Source organism: Pristis pectinata, chromosome 10, assembly GCF_009764475.1.
Source record: "Pristis pectinata isolate sPriPec2 chromosome 10, sPriPec2.1.pri, whole genome shotgun sequence".
Lineage (NCBI taxonomy): Eukaryota > Metazoa > Chordata > Chondrichthyes > Rhinopristiformes > Pristidae > Pristis > Pristis pectinata.
In genome coordinates this window covers 58,161,718-58,176,464 of record NC_067414.1, presented here as the reverse complement: position 1 = coordinate 58,176,464, position 14,747 = coordinate 58,161,718, and the positions used below count along the sequence as shown (strand labels likewise).

The following is a 14,747-nucleotide window of genomic DNA, read 5'->3' as shown; positions in this document are numbered from 1 at the left end:
GGCATATGTATATGTTTGTGTGTGAATTTGTGTATGAGAGAGAGAGAGAGCGAGGGAGAGAGAGACACAAGAGAGAGACAGACAGACACAAGGGAGAGAGAGAGACACACACATACACACACAGACAAGGGAGACAGAGAGAGACAGACGAGAGAGACAGACAGACAGACAAGGGAGAAAGAGAGAGAGAAAGAAGGAGACAAGGGAGAGAGGGAGAGAGAGAGACTGAAACAAGGGGAGAAAGAGAGAGACAGAGACAAGGGAGACAGACAGACAGACAGACATAAGGGGAGAGAGAGAGAGACAAGAGGAGAGACAGACAGACAAATGGAGAGGGAAAGAGAAAGAGACAAACAGAGAGAGAGAGAGACAAACAGGGAGAGAGGCAGACAAGGAGAAAGAGGCAGAGACAAAGTGGGGAGAGACAGACAGAGACGGGGGGGGGGGGAGAGACAGAGATGGAGACAAAGAGAGAGAGACAGACAGAGACAGAGAGAAAAGAGAGGGATAGAGACTGACCAAGTGCGACATGGACCAGCTACTCCGTCTGGTTTGCTCACTAAAACTTCAAATGAGAGCAAGGCTGTAAAACTAGCTGCTTTTTGTTCCATTTGTTGGCCCCTGAAGGAAGAAAGAGAATGAGCACAGCTCAGCAGAACGTATGTCTTGACTTAATGACCAGTTGATAACTTCTTTCATGCAGAGGTGATGCTGACACTTGATATTGCTCATTGAGGAAGAGCTGTGAGCACTTACATTGGATTCCTTTGGAAGAGATGTGAATGTGACTATACAGGGTAAATTGAAATTTCCTCAGTTGGAAATTCAAAGAAAATTAGGATTTCCTTAATTGCCAATTAATGCAAATGTTTTGCTCTTGGAGGTGGATTAGTGAATTTGCACACATTTGGACTGTAAGTCTTTAGATGTTGAAGTGTTCAAAAAACATCAATTTAAGACTCAAGATTAATGTTCTTCCATTTTCACTGTTGAAATTGGGGAAAGTGCATTCAAAACCATGGAGCTGAAACTGGGTCTTCAGCAGGAAAAAAGATCAGGCCAGGTGTAAATTAGTTGCTGATGCAGTGTTGCCTAAGACCAATTTCACACCCCATATATTTCTGTTCAGTGAAAATAGAAAAAAAACTTGTTTATCCTACAAAGAGAAAATATAGCTTCTTAGTATATATGCTAATATGGCTTTGCCACACCATTGAACTCATTAATCTCTCAAAGCCAGACTTTAAAATAATGCTATCAACACTGGAGCATAGAAATGGGTTTTAAAATGCTGCTAAAGTTAATTCTTATGCTTTGATTTTAAAAGGCACTGATGGTAAACCTGTCTCTCTGAAACTGTGAAAGCTAGCCATCGTGCAAATGGAAAAGTTACATGCTATTTGTCCCAGTGGATAAAGGATTTGGGCTTTATTACACATTAAATTCAAACCATATAGAAGAATAAGAACAAGGAGATAGCTGTAGGAGCTAGCAGAAGGAACAGTACAGTGGTGAGGAATTATGACATACTGATATTTGTACCATAGTAATGAGATTTTTGTTGGGCCAAATGTTATCAGTGGTCATGTTATTCATTACAGTGCATTAAGTTAATAATTAGGGCTGTGTGAAGTTTTTCTATTTAAAACTACACGCTGAAGTTTAGTGCTGAAGAAATTGTGAAGCAAATGGCTATTTAATAATTCATGGCTCAATCATGGACAATCATGGTATGAGGATCAGAATATACTGTGTATTATATTAAATTCACAACAAAACCAAACTTACTAAATTGCTCTCTCCTCCATCATTGATTTCTGGTACATGGATACAATGGATAAGGAAGGAAGGCCTTTCATTCGTCTTTCTCTTGCTGTGACATCCTATGGTGCCCACAAACCTCTTCACAAACCAAGGACTCTTTACTCCTTCCTAAGCAGTACCTCAGAGTCGATGATAACTTGTTTCCATTTCAGTTCTGGGGAGACCTGTGCATGATGTCTTTTAATGTGAGGTGGCTATCCCACATTACCTACCACCTGTATTTGGCAGAATGAGATGTTAGTGCAATGGCAAGAGCATTCAAGGTAACGAGAGATGAGGCCTTGCTGCACAGACATGCGCACACACACACTCACTCTTGCACACACCATCTTCCTTGACCTCCCTTGCCCCTTTATCCTGATGCCCTCTCAACAGTTTCCCTCCCCCCTTTTCTCATCTCCTTCCCTCTTATCCTTTTCCCCCTTCCCTTGTCTCTCCACATCCCACTATCTACTCCCACCATCCTTACAAACCTATGGGCCCTCCACTCTCTGGCTGTTGGCCAATCGCAATTTCACAGAGCAAGACCCTCACCCGACCACTTGCTCTGCATCTATTTTAGTCAAGCAATGATAACTCTGACCATCACCTCCATCAGGTCCAGACTGGTTGCAGAAGGCCTTGGACTGATATTATTAATGCAGAGGTAAATGCACAGTGACAATTACTAATAATTAAATGATCTAAAAATATTTCAGATTGCAACAATATTATCAGGTGGCATGGTAGTGTAGTGGTTAGCGTAACACTATTACAGCACCAGCGACCAGGGTTCAATTCCTGCCACTGTCTGTAAGGAGTTTGTACATTCTCCCCGTGTCTGCATGGGTTTCCTCTGGGTGCTCTGGTTTCCTCCCACATTCCAAAGACGTACATGTTAGGAGTTGTGGGCATGCTATGTTGGCGCCGGAAGAGTGGCAACACTTGCAGGCTGCCCCCAGAACACTCTATGCAAAAAGGTGCATTTCACTGTGTGTTTTGATGTACACGTGACCAATAAAGATATTTTAAAAATCTTAGAACTAATCATCCTCTGAGATGAAAATTTACAAGTCAAGCTGCAAAAGAAAGAATGTTAAAGTTACAAATGGTTGATATTTATGATAATTTTAAATAAAAACAAAAAATTGCTGGAAACACTCAGCAGGTCAGGCAACATGCAGGTCAGTTATCATTTCAGGTAGAAGATCCTTTGACTGAATTGGGAAGAAAAGAAAACAATAAAAAACAAGTTGGTTTTAAGTTTCAGAGAGGGTGGGGACAGACCGATCGGACAAAGTGAAAATCTCTGATAAGGTGAATACAAAAGAGACTGCAGATGCTGGAATCTAGAATAAAAAACAGAGTGCTGGAAGAACTCAACAGATCAGGCGCCATCTATAAGGCAAAAGGTGTAAGTTGAAGTTTTGGGCTGAGACCCTGCATCAGGATTGAGAAGGACGAGGAAAGATGGCCAGTATATAGCAGCACAAGGGAAGGATGGGACAGGGGCTGGTAGGTGATAGTTGAAACCAGATGGAGAGGGTTAATAAGCAGATGGAACCAGGTGGGGGAGAGGGGAGGGATGGGAAAGGTGAACAAAGGGAAAAGAAAACCAGGTAGACAGGTGAGTGTGTGTGGGCAAAGGACACTAGGCGTGTGGGTTACTTGAAATTGTAAAACTGGATGTTCACACCATTGTGTTGTAAGATATTCAAAAGGAATATGAGATGATGTTTCTCCAATTTACATTTGGCGTCTCCACAGCAATGGAGAAAGCCAGGGACAAACAGATAAGTGCGGGAGTACAAAGGAGAATTAAAATGACATGCAACTGGAAACTTGAGATGGCCTTTGTGGACAGAGCACAGGTACTCTGCAAAATGTTCACCTAGTCTCTGCTTGGTTTCTCCATTGTAGAGGAGGCCACATCGTGAGTACTGAATGCAGTAGACCAGGTTGGAGGAGGTGCAGGTGAACCTCTGCCTCACTTGGAAGGGATGTTTAGGTTCCTGGTTAATGGAAAAGGAGGAAGTGAAGGGACAGGTGTTACACCTCCTTTGGTTGCAAGGTGAAGTGCCAGGAGATGGGGAGGAGTGGGTGGGGAGGAATAAGTGAATCAGATTTGGAACAAGGCCTGTTCCATGTAGCCATCAAAAAGAAAGGCATAGGTAACTCCCATACAGTTGCCCATGGATAACCTTTTAATCTGCAGAAAGTGGAAGGAATTGAAAGGGACATTGTTTAGAGTAAGGACAAGTGCCAAGAGGATGAGCGTGTTGGTGGAGGAGAAATAGTTGGGTCTTTGCACAAGAGAGAAAGGGAAGGTTCTCAGACAGGCAGAGTCCAGATGTGAAGAAATGAGTTTAGTAGGCAATAGCAAGCAGAATAAATTGGTCTTCCTGAGCAGTCTGTTTATGAATCTTAGGTGAAGCCTGGGTTCCCATGGGGAAAAACTATAAACAGAGTCATCCAGTCATTGGGTTAATGGGGGCAGTTAGAGATAATCTGAACAAAGGAGCATAAAAGCAATGAAATGAGGACAGTTAGAGGAGAGGACACAAACAAAGAATATAAAAGTTGAACTTGAATCATTAACTGTGTTTCTCTTTCCTCAGAAGTTGCTGATCTGATGAGTGTTTCCAGCCCTTTCTTTAGCATTTGGCAACTTTTACATAAACTAAATGTGCAAAATTGGGGCACATGGATTTCATTGTTGGCATACCTGAGTCATCTAGTTAGGACGAAAGAGGAATGAACAGAGTACTTGCTAAATGGGGAATAGTTGGAAGCAGAAAGGGTCCAACAAGTCTCAGAATCCATTTGGACAGACGCCAAAAATAAACAAAGGCCAGATTTTGTTTCGAGGGAATGAGAATATACAGATACAACTATACAATGCATAGGTTAAACGATACCTGGGGTACTGTGAGCAGTTCTAGGCAGCAAACCTCAGGAAGGACAAATTGGCCTCAGATGCTATATATTTACCTGGATTCAAGGATTTAGATAAGGATTTAGATTACAGAAATTCGGGGTATTTTTCCTCAAATTTAAATAGTTATAGGGTAATTTGATTGAAGCTTTCCACATATTAGGAGGAATTGACAGGGTAGATGGAAACAAACTATTCCCCTTGTTGGACCATATAAGACTTGGGTTGTTTGTCCAAAAAGTTAGAGTCAAGCCTTGCGGGAGTGAAATTGGGAATCCATTCCACAAATAAAGGGTAGGAGAAGATTGGAAAACAGTTTGTCAAAGGACAATTGAGCCTTTAGTTAATTGTCAATTTGTAAACTCAGATTGTTAGATTTTTGTTAACGGATTGATGGAATTGGGGAAATGGTAGATCTATAGAGTTGGGTCACAAATCACCCCATGATATCATTTAATGGCAGGAGTTACTTGGAATACTCATGTTTCAAATTTCCATTTCCTTTGAAATGAAATTCTCTGTACTGAATGCAAAACACGTCTTAATTTTGGTGCTTTATTTTTGTCTCTGTAAGTCAATAATTTTCTTTGACCTTTTTTTAAAAACAAAATCTAACTGTAAAGGAACATCTTGGTATTACCTATTCTCTTAAAATGAAGCAATATTGCTTCTGGAAACACCCGCTTAATGTACAACTATTTTAATGCTTACCATCAAAACTATTGCTGGGATTTAATATTAAAGCAATTAATAATTCATAAACCTTCTCACAGCTGAATGCTTCACAGAAAGTCCTAGGCAAATAACCTTGACCTATTCCTTTTTTATGAGCATTATTCATAAAATGAAACTATCATTTTGCCATTTGAAAATCACAGATTTAAGCCATATAATAAGTTCTTCACAGCTTCAGTGGAACAGACTTGTATATGTTTGTATATTTCTGGGTATGTTGACATACAGTCACTAAGTGCTGCTCATTGCCCAACCTTCACTTTCTCCACTTATGTAAATAAGGCTATTGCACCCAATCAATTGGAACCCATCGTCAGCATACTCAAAGGAAACAAATCCTTTGGGTGGTTCTTAATAAGGGCATGGTGAGAATTTGTCAACTACACTACCTACTGTACTACTTATTTTTTTAAAAATGTTTATACTTCGCAGAATTTTCTTTCACTTCATGCCAACTTTATTAGATTTTTTATTCAAATGCCTCTCCTGATATTTATATTGTTTATGTTTCTCATTTTATAGATTTAGATTTCGGTTATGTTTTCATTCTAAGTGTTGCATGAAAAAGATTTAGAAAAGAAACATCTGATGTTTGAAGTTAGAGAGAAAAGAATCCTTCCTGGTAATTTTAACCTGAGCATGTCAGTGAGAATCTCCTGGGATTGAAGACCAGTTATACATACTGTCAATTGAAAGTGAAATAAAAATAGAAAATTCTGGAAATACTCAACAGGTCAGGCAGCATCTCTGGAGGGAGAAACAGAATTAACATTTCAGGTTGAAGGCCTTTTACCAGAATTAGAAAAAGTTAGCAATTAAGCATGTTTAAAATTGCAGAGAAGAGAGAGGGCTGGAGCAAACATCTGTGGTTAGATGAAGATTAAGGGAAACTAAAATACAAAAGGTGATGGTGTTGGTTGAGACAGAATATCAATTGTTTGTTAACTGCAGCTATTTGGAGATATAAAATAGAAGCAGATGAATGAGGGCATTGGAGTGCTAGGAAAAAAATTATTGGAACTGTGAGAAACAAAACACAGCAGTTCCTGGAAACTTAAACTAAAAGAGAATGCTGGAAATACCCAGCAGGTCTAGCAACATGTGTGGAGAGAGAAAAAAACTGAGTTCATGTATAATTTAATAATCTTCCATAAGTAATGTCCAGTTTTTACACAAACTGGAAAGGCTGGTGTTCTAAAAGTGTTAATTCAATGTTGACTCCTGAAGACTGTAAGATTTAACATCTGAAGATCAGATGCTGTTCCTTGAGCTTATTTTGGACTTTGTTGGAAAAGTGTAAAAGGCCAAGGACAGAGAGGTCAGAGTAGGAGTGGAACAGAGAATTAAAGTGGCAGGGAACTGGATGGAGGTGTTCTGCAATTTGATCTGTGCTTTGATTCTCCGATGCAGCGAGGTTAGGAAGTTAACAAAGTGAAGGACTAATATTGCTCTTATTTAATCCAACTTTTTAATGTCAAAAATGTACTTTATTCATAAAAATATGTACAGGAAATATAATACAATTAATACATGTGTTTCTTTACATTCATTTTACCATCAAATCAATACATTCTATTCACAATTAGTCAATGCCACTCATAATTTCTCTTTGAACAATACACCTATGAAGTGTTTGAGAGACTGTTGCACAGGACCCAGCCCCTCTGTCCAGTGGCAGTAGGCTATTAGACTGTGTTCCTTCCCTACAATGCACCAAGCTTCAGTGGGTCCCTCAGCATGTTCTCCTGCATCCTCGGATTGTTCCAGTTGGTAGCATTCACCCACGGGCACCTTGTTACACTGGAAGACCAACAAGTTACAGGAAGACCAAAGAGCTTTTTTTTTACTGAATTAATGAGTTTCCATTAGCAGTTGATGATTGTCTCAGTATGCGTCCTTGGGAACAACCTGCAGATCAGAAAGTCCTGTGTTACACAACTGCTCAGGATGAGCCTCAGCAAGGACCATTGCATTCTTTCCCAGACCTTCTTGGCAAATGCAGCGTTCACAAAGAGTTGGATGATCATCTAATCTGTGCCTCAGCCACCTTGGGGGCAACATGCTTTGGGAGTAAACCCAACCATCCATCCATCCATCCATCCATCCATTCTGTATATTTTGGTGTTCCAATATGGTTCACCCTTCACCCAAATAAACATTGATCTGCACATTCCCTTCAGGATAATTTATGTTCACTAATCTGGGGCACAGTTCCAATCTGCAGAAACAGTTAAGTTTGACTGTTTATGCAGAATCAGAATCAGATTTATTATCACTGATTTCGTGAAATTTGTTGTTTTGTGGCAGCAGTACAGTGCAAAGATATACAATTACTATAAATTACAAAAATAAATAAATAGCTCAAAAATAAATGGAATAACGAGTTAGTGTACATTGGTTTTATGGACCATTCAGAAATCTGATGGCGAAGGGGAAGAAGCTGTTTCTGAATCATTGATTGTGAGTCTTCAGGCTCCTATACCTCCTCCCTGATGGTAGTAATGAGAAGAGGGCATGTCCTGGATGGTGAGGATCCTTAATGATGGATGCTGCCTTCTTGAGATACTGCCTCTTGTATAAGTCCTCAATGGTGGAGAGGATAGTGCCCGAGCTGGCTGAGTCCATGACCCTCTGCAGCCTCTTGCAATCCTGTGCATTGGAGCTTCCATACCAGGCTGTGATGTAACCAGTCAGAATGCTCTCCACCATATGTCTATAGAAATTTATAAGAATCTTTGATGACATACCAAGTCTTCTCAAACTTCTAATGAAGTAGAGCTTCTGGCGGGCCTTCTTCGTGGTTGCATCGATGTGTTGGGCCCAGGAAAGATCCTCCAAGATGTTATTGGAAATATACCCAGATTAATTCAGGTGCTAACATTGTGCCCATCTGAAATTCTAATCTTTCAAGATTAATTTGAATATATTAGTAAATGTAATCAAGAAAACAAATTAATAGGGATACAAATCACACAAGCTAAAGTTAATATGTATAAATCAGAGAACAGCTGAATTACTTAAGTCGGTGAGAATAAGGATTTTATCATTGGCAGGTTAAGAATGATATTCACACTACTGAGGCTTCAATTTTTAAAGAATCCAACACTTAAAATGACATGGCATTTATTCAGAAGCATTTTACATCTTCCGAGAACATAGCACTTGACATTACTTCATTTATAGCACTTGTAGTTAGTGCACTAGAAGCCAATCTGCCAAGAATATGAAATTATCATTTTGGGAAAAGCTTCTTCAGTAATTTTTGCATGATTGGGTAATAATTCACCAAATCTCATTAATCTTTCTGAAAATTAAAACAGGTTGCTGATGTTTGCTTGTTCATTACTACTGCAGTCTTTCTACAGCATATAGAATTAGATTTGCTTATTCTTTCCAGATACAACTCAGGATAAGCATTTATTTATTTTGAATGGTATGCATTTGACAGCTAAAGTATGCAGTAACTAAAATGACTATCAAAGGTCCTATATGAATATGGCTATAACAACAAAATGGGCATATCATTGAGACTGATGACTGCTGTGTTATTTCACCCCAAAGGAACAGTTCAGTGAAATGTTGAAATTTGAATTTCAAACACATTTGACTTTGGGAAAAAGTATTAGACTTAGTGCTCTATAGCCAACTACAACATCATGAATAAAGACTCACACAGCTCAAAAGAAACTGTTAGCATTTTAGTTTAGCAAGTCTCATAGTTGCATTTTGCCATAACAAATCATGTTACCCAGGTTTTCACTTCCACATAATCATGCTGCTACCCTTTACAGCTACAATGCCGTTTTGCAGAAATGGCTCATTAACTACGTTATGATGCCAATGCCTATTAATAGTGATTTAAAAAGCCTTTCTTCAGAGAGCTTATCTTGTTTGTCTGTGATTTCCTGCATAATATTTCCTTGAACATAATGTACATGGTGTGTGAAATATAATTTTTTTTTCACCATTGTGGTCATTTAAAAGCAGGGGTTTGTCTACCAACATTAAATATAATAAGGTTCTTTAACATAATTTAGGCAGGAGCTCAGAATATTACTGTTGATTATTGTATACGTGATGTTAATTTATTTAGCACTTCAGAGATGCAATCAAAAAGAATCACAAAACCACAATAGATATGGCAGAATGACCAAATATTTAGCCAAAGTGCTTTTAAGGAGTATGTTGCAAAATGTGTAGGAAGCTGACGTGAGAGATCTAGGAAGAAGATTATGGAGCCTTGGGCTCATATGGCTGAAAGCACAACCATTAAAAGTGAGCTAAGGGAAGAGAGAATGCTTAGGATGCTACATGTCAAAGAGGTGATTGTAAGGTTGGAGGAAGTTGCTGAATTGGTGATGGATTTTAAAATGTATGATTTTTGTGTTTGGAAAACGAGGACCCAAAGGGTAGATTGGTTCAGCAGAACTTGGTGCAGGATAGGATATAAACAACAAAGTCTTGCATGTTAAAGGTTATTGAAGCCTGTCCAAAGGACAATAGAATAATTGAGTCCAGGAGCACAAAAAGACAATTGATGGTTCCAGTGTCAGAAAGCTGAAGTCGGTGTAGTAACAAACATGTTAAAGTAGATAGGCTAGCATGAAATGAATATATGGTTGCCGCTTAGCTTAAGGTCATATACATTGCAGACTTGTTCAGTTTAAGACACTGGTTTTGAAAGGAAATGCCTGATTCAAAATTGACAGCTTTGTATTTAACTGGTGGGATATTTGGCTCATCTGTACCTGGATGTCAGACCAGCAGACTGGCATTATAGTAAAAGTAGAGAGACAGGTGCAGATCTGCCACTTGGTAGCATAGATCTCTAGATGATGTCACTGAGGAACAGCTCATAGTTGGTGAAAAGGAAGGGATCAATGATAGATCCTTGATGGACTGTGGAGTTGCAGTAGTGAGTGTGAGAAAAGGAGGGCAATCCTGGGCATGCTTAAAGCCAACAGTCCCTTTAATCAGATTCTACATAGCAATGAACTCAGCAATTCCAGCTAAGCATTTTCTTTGACAATGTCATAAATAACTCACTAATTGAATGAAAATTTACAAACATCTTTATATTTGTTTAATTTTTTAAAGGAGCATTAATGATGCAATATTTTTTAGATGCCAAATGTTCATAATTATTTGCAAGCAAGATGACTATCAGAGATCTTTGATGATGTTCCAGTGTGATTGTTGGAGTAAACAAGAACCATTTTGTTTCAATTAAATGTTGCCAGTCCTTGAAGGTCTTTGATAAAGTAAAGGGAAAGGCTGTTTAGGAAAACCAATCTGTATCATTTCCATTGAATTGTATTTAAGTTAATTCAGAGTGGTGATTAGTAGGTAGATGTTTTAGATTTTGTTCTATCTTGTATCCTTGGACTTGGATAGATTCTGATCAAGTCAGATTAGTTTAAGGGTATGATGTAATTAGTGCAATGTAATGCTGTTCCCAGTTTTATCATAACAGGGATGGGTAATATATACAAATGACGTCAGGAAAACAGAAATCCTGACTAATCAACAGAAGTTTTGTTGCTATGTTTTCTGCCTTTTAGAATCTCGGAAAAATCAACAAGAAGTATCTATGTGTTATTAGAAAACACACAAAAAGACTCATATTATTTATAAAAATGCCATCATTATGGGAATACTAATGGTGAAAAAATGGTTTTTGCATCTGAGCCTAGAACTCAATATAAACACATAATTTATGACTATTTATGGAAAGATGAGGCATAAATAGATATTGGTGATGAATACCATAACTTTCTAAATTCAAGGCCCAGTAAATAAACTAATGAAAACTTTTTCCTGATGTTCACATACTTTTCGTTAGTTCTGTCATACTGAGTACTCAGGAGGAGAATAAAATTATATTTGTCTCCAACTATTCTGTTTATAATGCACACTTCCAATAAGTGTGGTGTTTATTTCCTATATTGTTACTTCAAATAGAATTGTTCCCCTTGAAAGAAATTATGCTCCAAAAGTGGGTGATTTTTCAACCAATCAGTTGGGAAACCTGCTCGAGAGCAGTTGAGTTTTTGTGGCTGACCTAAAACACATCTGGAGTTAAAATTAGGGCTAAACTTAAAGAACTTCATTCATGAAGTAAAGTAATAAAATAATTTGCTGGAATGTAGGAAGCACATTTAGAATCATTTCAAAATATTTCAGTATATTGTAAAAGTAACATATGTTGGTGTTAACTTTTTGCCATTTAAATGGAAAGTTGTATTTAGTTTTTTTTATGTCAACAATTACCTATGAGTAAATAAAAGTAATGAGTGTTAAAATATTGGGAATTCAAATTTAAGCAAAGGGACCAAGAAATTAAAGTTATTTATTTTTGACCTTTGTGTATAAGAAATTCTTTTTCCATAGGCTTAGCTTTCATGAACGATGTGTAACGCTGATAAGAGACCAATTTCCAGAAATGTTTTTAGGTGGGTCATTGCCCAGGGAAAACAAAATCCTTTTCACATTGCTTAGAAGGACTGGATTGATATCATTTATTAAGATAATTGTAATGTGCCTTTTTGAGGACTGCTGAAATGAAATTCCTGAACGTTTCACAGTTACGTAGACAGTACATAAACACAAAATGAAAGCACATTTATCTAAGACAGAGAACAAAACTGGGAAAGTTCTGATGTGATGTAGAATTTTTCATGAATTATGAGACTTAACTAAAACAAAGTCAGAAGCTTTTCTTGCATTTTGTTTGGTTTATATGACATTTGAAATTAAATAGTTGGACTGAGAGCAATCTGCTTGCAACTTCCCAGTCAGAAGAATGCAGACTACAAAGATGAAAAAAGTTTGGATTTGGGGCTCACTGCATACAGCAAGTGCAGTAAACACTTAACAGATCTGTCTTGATTGTGCACTGCACTGGAAGGAGTTTGGAATATTGAAGCCTTTTATTTTGACTCTTGTACTAGTGGAAATTCCACCACTGAGTGAGGTAAAAGAATGCCTTTTATATACCACATTTAGGAATTTCTATGGGCTCTGCTGAATTTTGCAGTAGGATCATTAAGGAAATCAATCTTCCAGACTTGTTTTTAGCTTAGAAGAACCATTCATGGTATGTGCTAGTTTATATGAACCACATTAGATAAAGAAACTTGAACTGTCCCAATTTCAGCAAGTGTCAGAAATTATTTTGCTCTGAGCTGTGTAAAAGAGCAGATGTCATGAGATTACTTTAGGGCTGTCATGTATTCTCCATTTTTGTTTTATTCCAGCCACTTACATCCTATGGTGCAATGACCTCTCTCTGTTTCAAGAGATTTTTTTAACATTTATCATCCATGGATGTGGATTAGTTATCATGTAGATTGGCCATTATATATAATGTACAATTTTTTTTCAATTTTTCTATGCATCTTTTGAATTTAAAATTTTAAATTCTAATACCAATGACATAAAAGTTTTAATTTATTCATAATTGTAAATAATTGTAATTCCCTGACATTATCCATGATTATACTATCAGTATTTAGATGTGGAATTTTAAAAATCTTTCTTGACAACAATATTGTGCAGAAAAACCTTGAGTTTATAGACTATCCTGTTAAAATGTTGTAAATGAATAGTTATTTCTTTAAGGACTATCATATGAAATATTCAACAGGAAGAAATACAATGATCATTCATTAGACAAAATGGCCACATCATTCAACCCTGTGAAGCTAATATTAAGATATTTTGTTCTTTTCTGTTCTTGAAATGCGGTAGTGCTGGCAGGGGCTTATGAATGATGTGGACTGCCTGATGTAGCCAACTGAAAGTAACTAGAGCATCAGTACTGGGGATGCTGGCCTAGGTTGCTGGTTTGTTTATGCTTCCAGTCAATGAGGATCACATGAAAATTGGTGGTGCTATGGATAGTCAGGAAGGTTTGTCCAAGGCTACAGCAGGATATAGATCAGATGGAAAGTTGGATGAAGCGCTGGCAAATGGAATTTAATCCTGACAAGGGCAGGATGTTGCATTTTGGGAGGTCAAAGGGGGTAGATGAGCAGATGAGCAGAGGTTGATGTACAGAGCGACCTTGGGATTCAAGTCCATAGTTCCCTGAAAGTTGCAACACAGATATATAGGGTGGTGAAGAAGGCATATGGCATGCTTGCCTTTAGAGGTCAGAGCATAGAATATAAAAGTTGGGATATCATGTTGTGCTGGTTAGGCCAAACTTGGAATATTGTCTGCAGTTCTGTTTGCCACACTACAGGAAGAATGTAGTTGCACTGGAGAGAGTACAGAGGAATCTACCAGGATATTGCCTGGATTGAAGGACTTTAATTATGGGGAGAGATTGAATAGGCTGGGCTGGTTTTCCCAGGAGCGCAAGAGACTGAGGGGTGACTGAATAGAGGTGGATAGTCAGGGTCTTTTTCCCATGGTAGGGATATCAAAAACAAGAGGGCATAGGTTTAAGGTGAAAGGACGAGGTTTTAGAGGGGATTTAAGGTGAAAATTTTTTACACAGGGAGTAGTTGAAATCTGGAATTTGCTGCCAGAGGAGGTGGTAGAATCCGATACAGTCACTATGTTTAAGAGAACATTTAGACAGGCATTTAAATAGGCAAAATCAAGAAGGTATGGACCTAAATGGCATTAGTGTAGATGGACAAATAGGTCGGCATGAAAGTGGTGGGTTGTAGGGCCCTTTTCTTTTCTATACGGCTCTATGATTCAATTTGAAGGATTTTGTGGAGACAGCGTTCCCATGCTTTCTGTTGGTACTCTATGTCTCAGAAGCATATAGGAGGAATTGCTGCTCCCCAGAAGACTATCAGGTTTGTTCCAGAGGTCTCGATCTTCAAATACCCTTTCCTCAATCAATTGGAAGCTGTTCTGGCACATTGAAGGTGGTGGTCAATTTCATCATCAATGTCTGGCTTTGCCAAGAAGTGGTCCCTGAGATAATCTTCAGAACTTATGGGAAGCCGTTTGACCTACAACAACTACAGGTTAGTCAAACTGCAGAAAGGGGAAGTCAGAACATGCCAGTCCTCATGGGTGGGTTCAAGGTGGAGAGAGAGTAAGCAGCTTTAAATTCCTGTGTGTTAACATCTCAGATGATCTGTCCTGGGCCCAGCACATAGATGCAATCACGAAGAAGGCATGCCAGCACCTCTACTTTCTTAGAAGCTTATGGAAATTTGGCATGTCACCAAATACTCTAACAAGCTTCTACAGATGCACTGTTGAAAGTATCCTGACTGGTTACATCATGTCCTGGTACTGCAAATCTAAT

At 38.3% G+C, this 14,747-nt stretch overlaps 1 protein-coding gene across 1 annotated transcript in view; it reads left to right on the top strand.

Annotated features, from left to right (window-relative positions):
- Positions 1–14,747, top strand: part of LOC127575439 (exostosin-1-like) — a 380,638-nt gene that overhangs the window by 225,259 nt on the left and 140,632 nt on the right. The window lies entirely within an intron of this gene.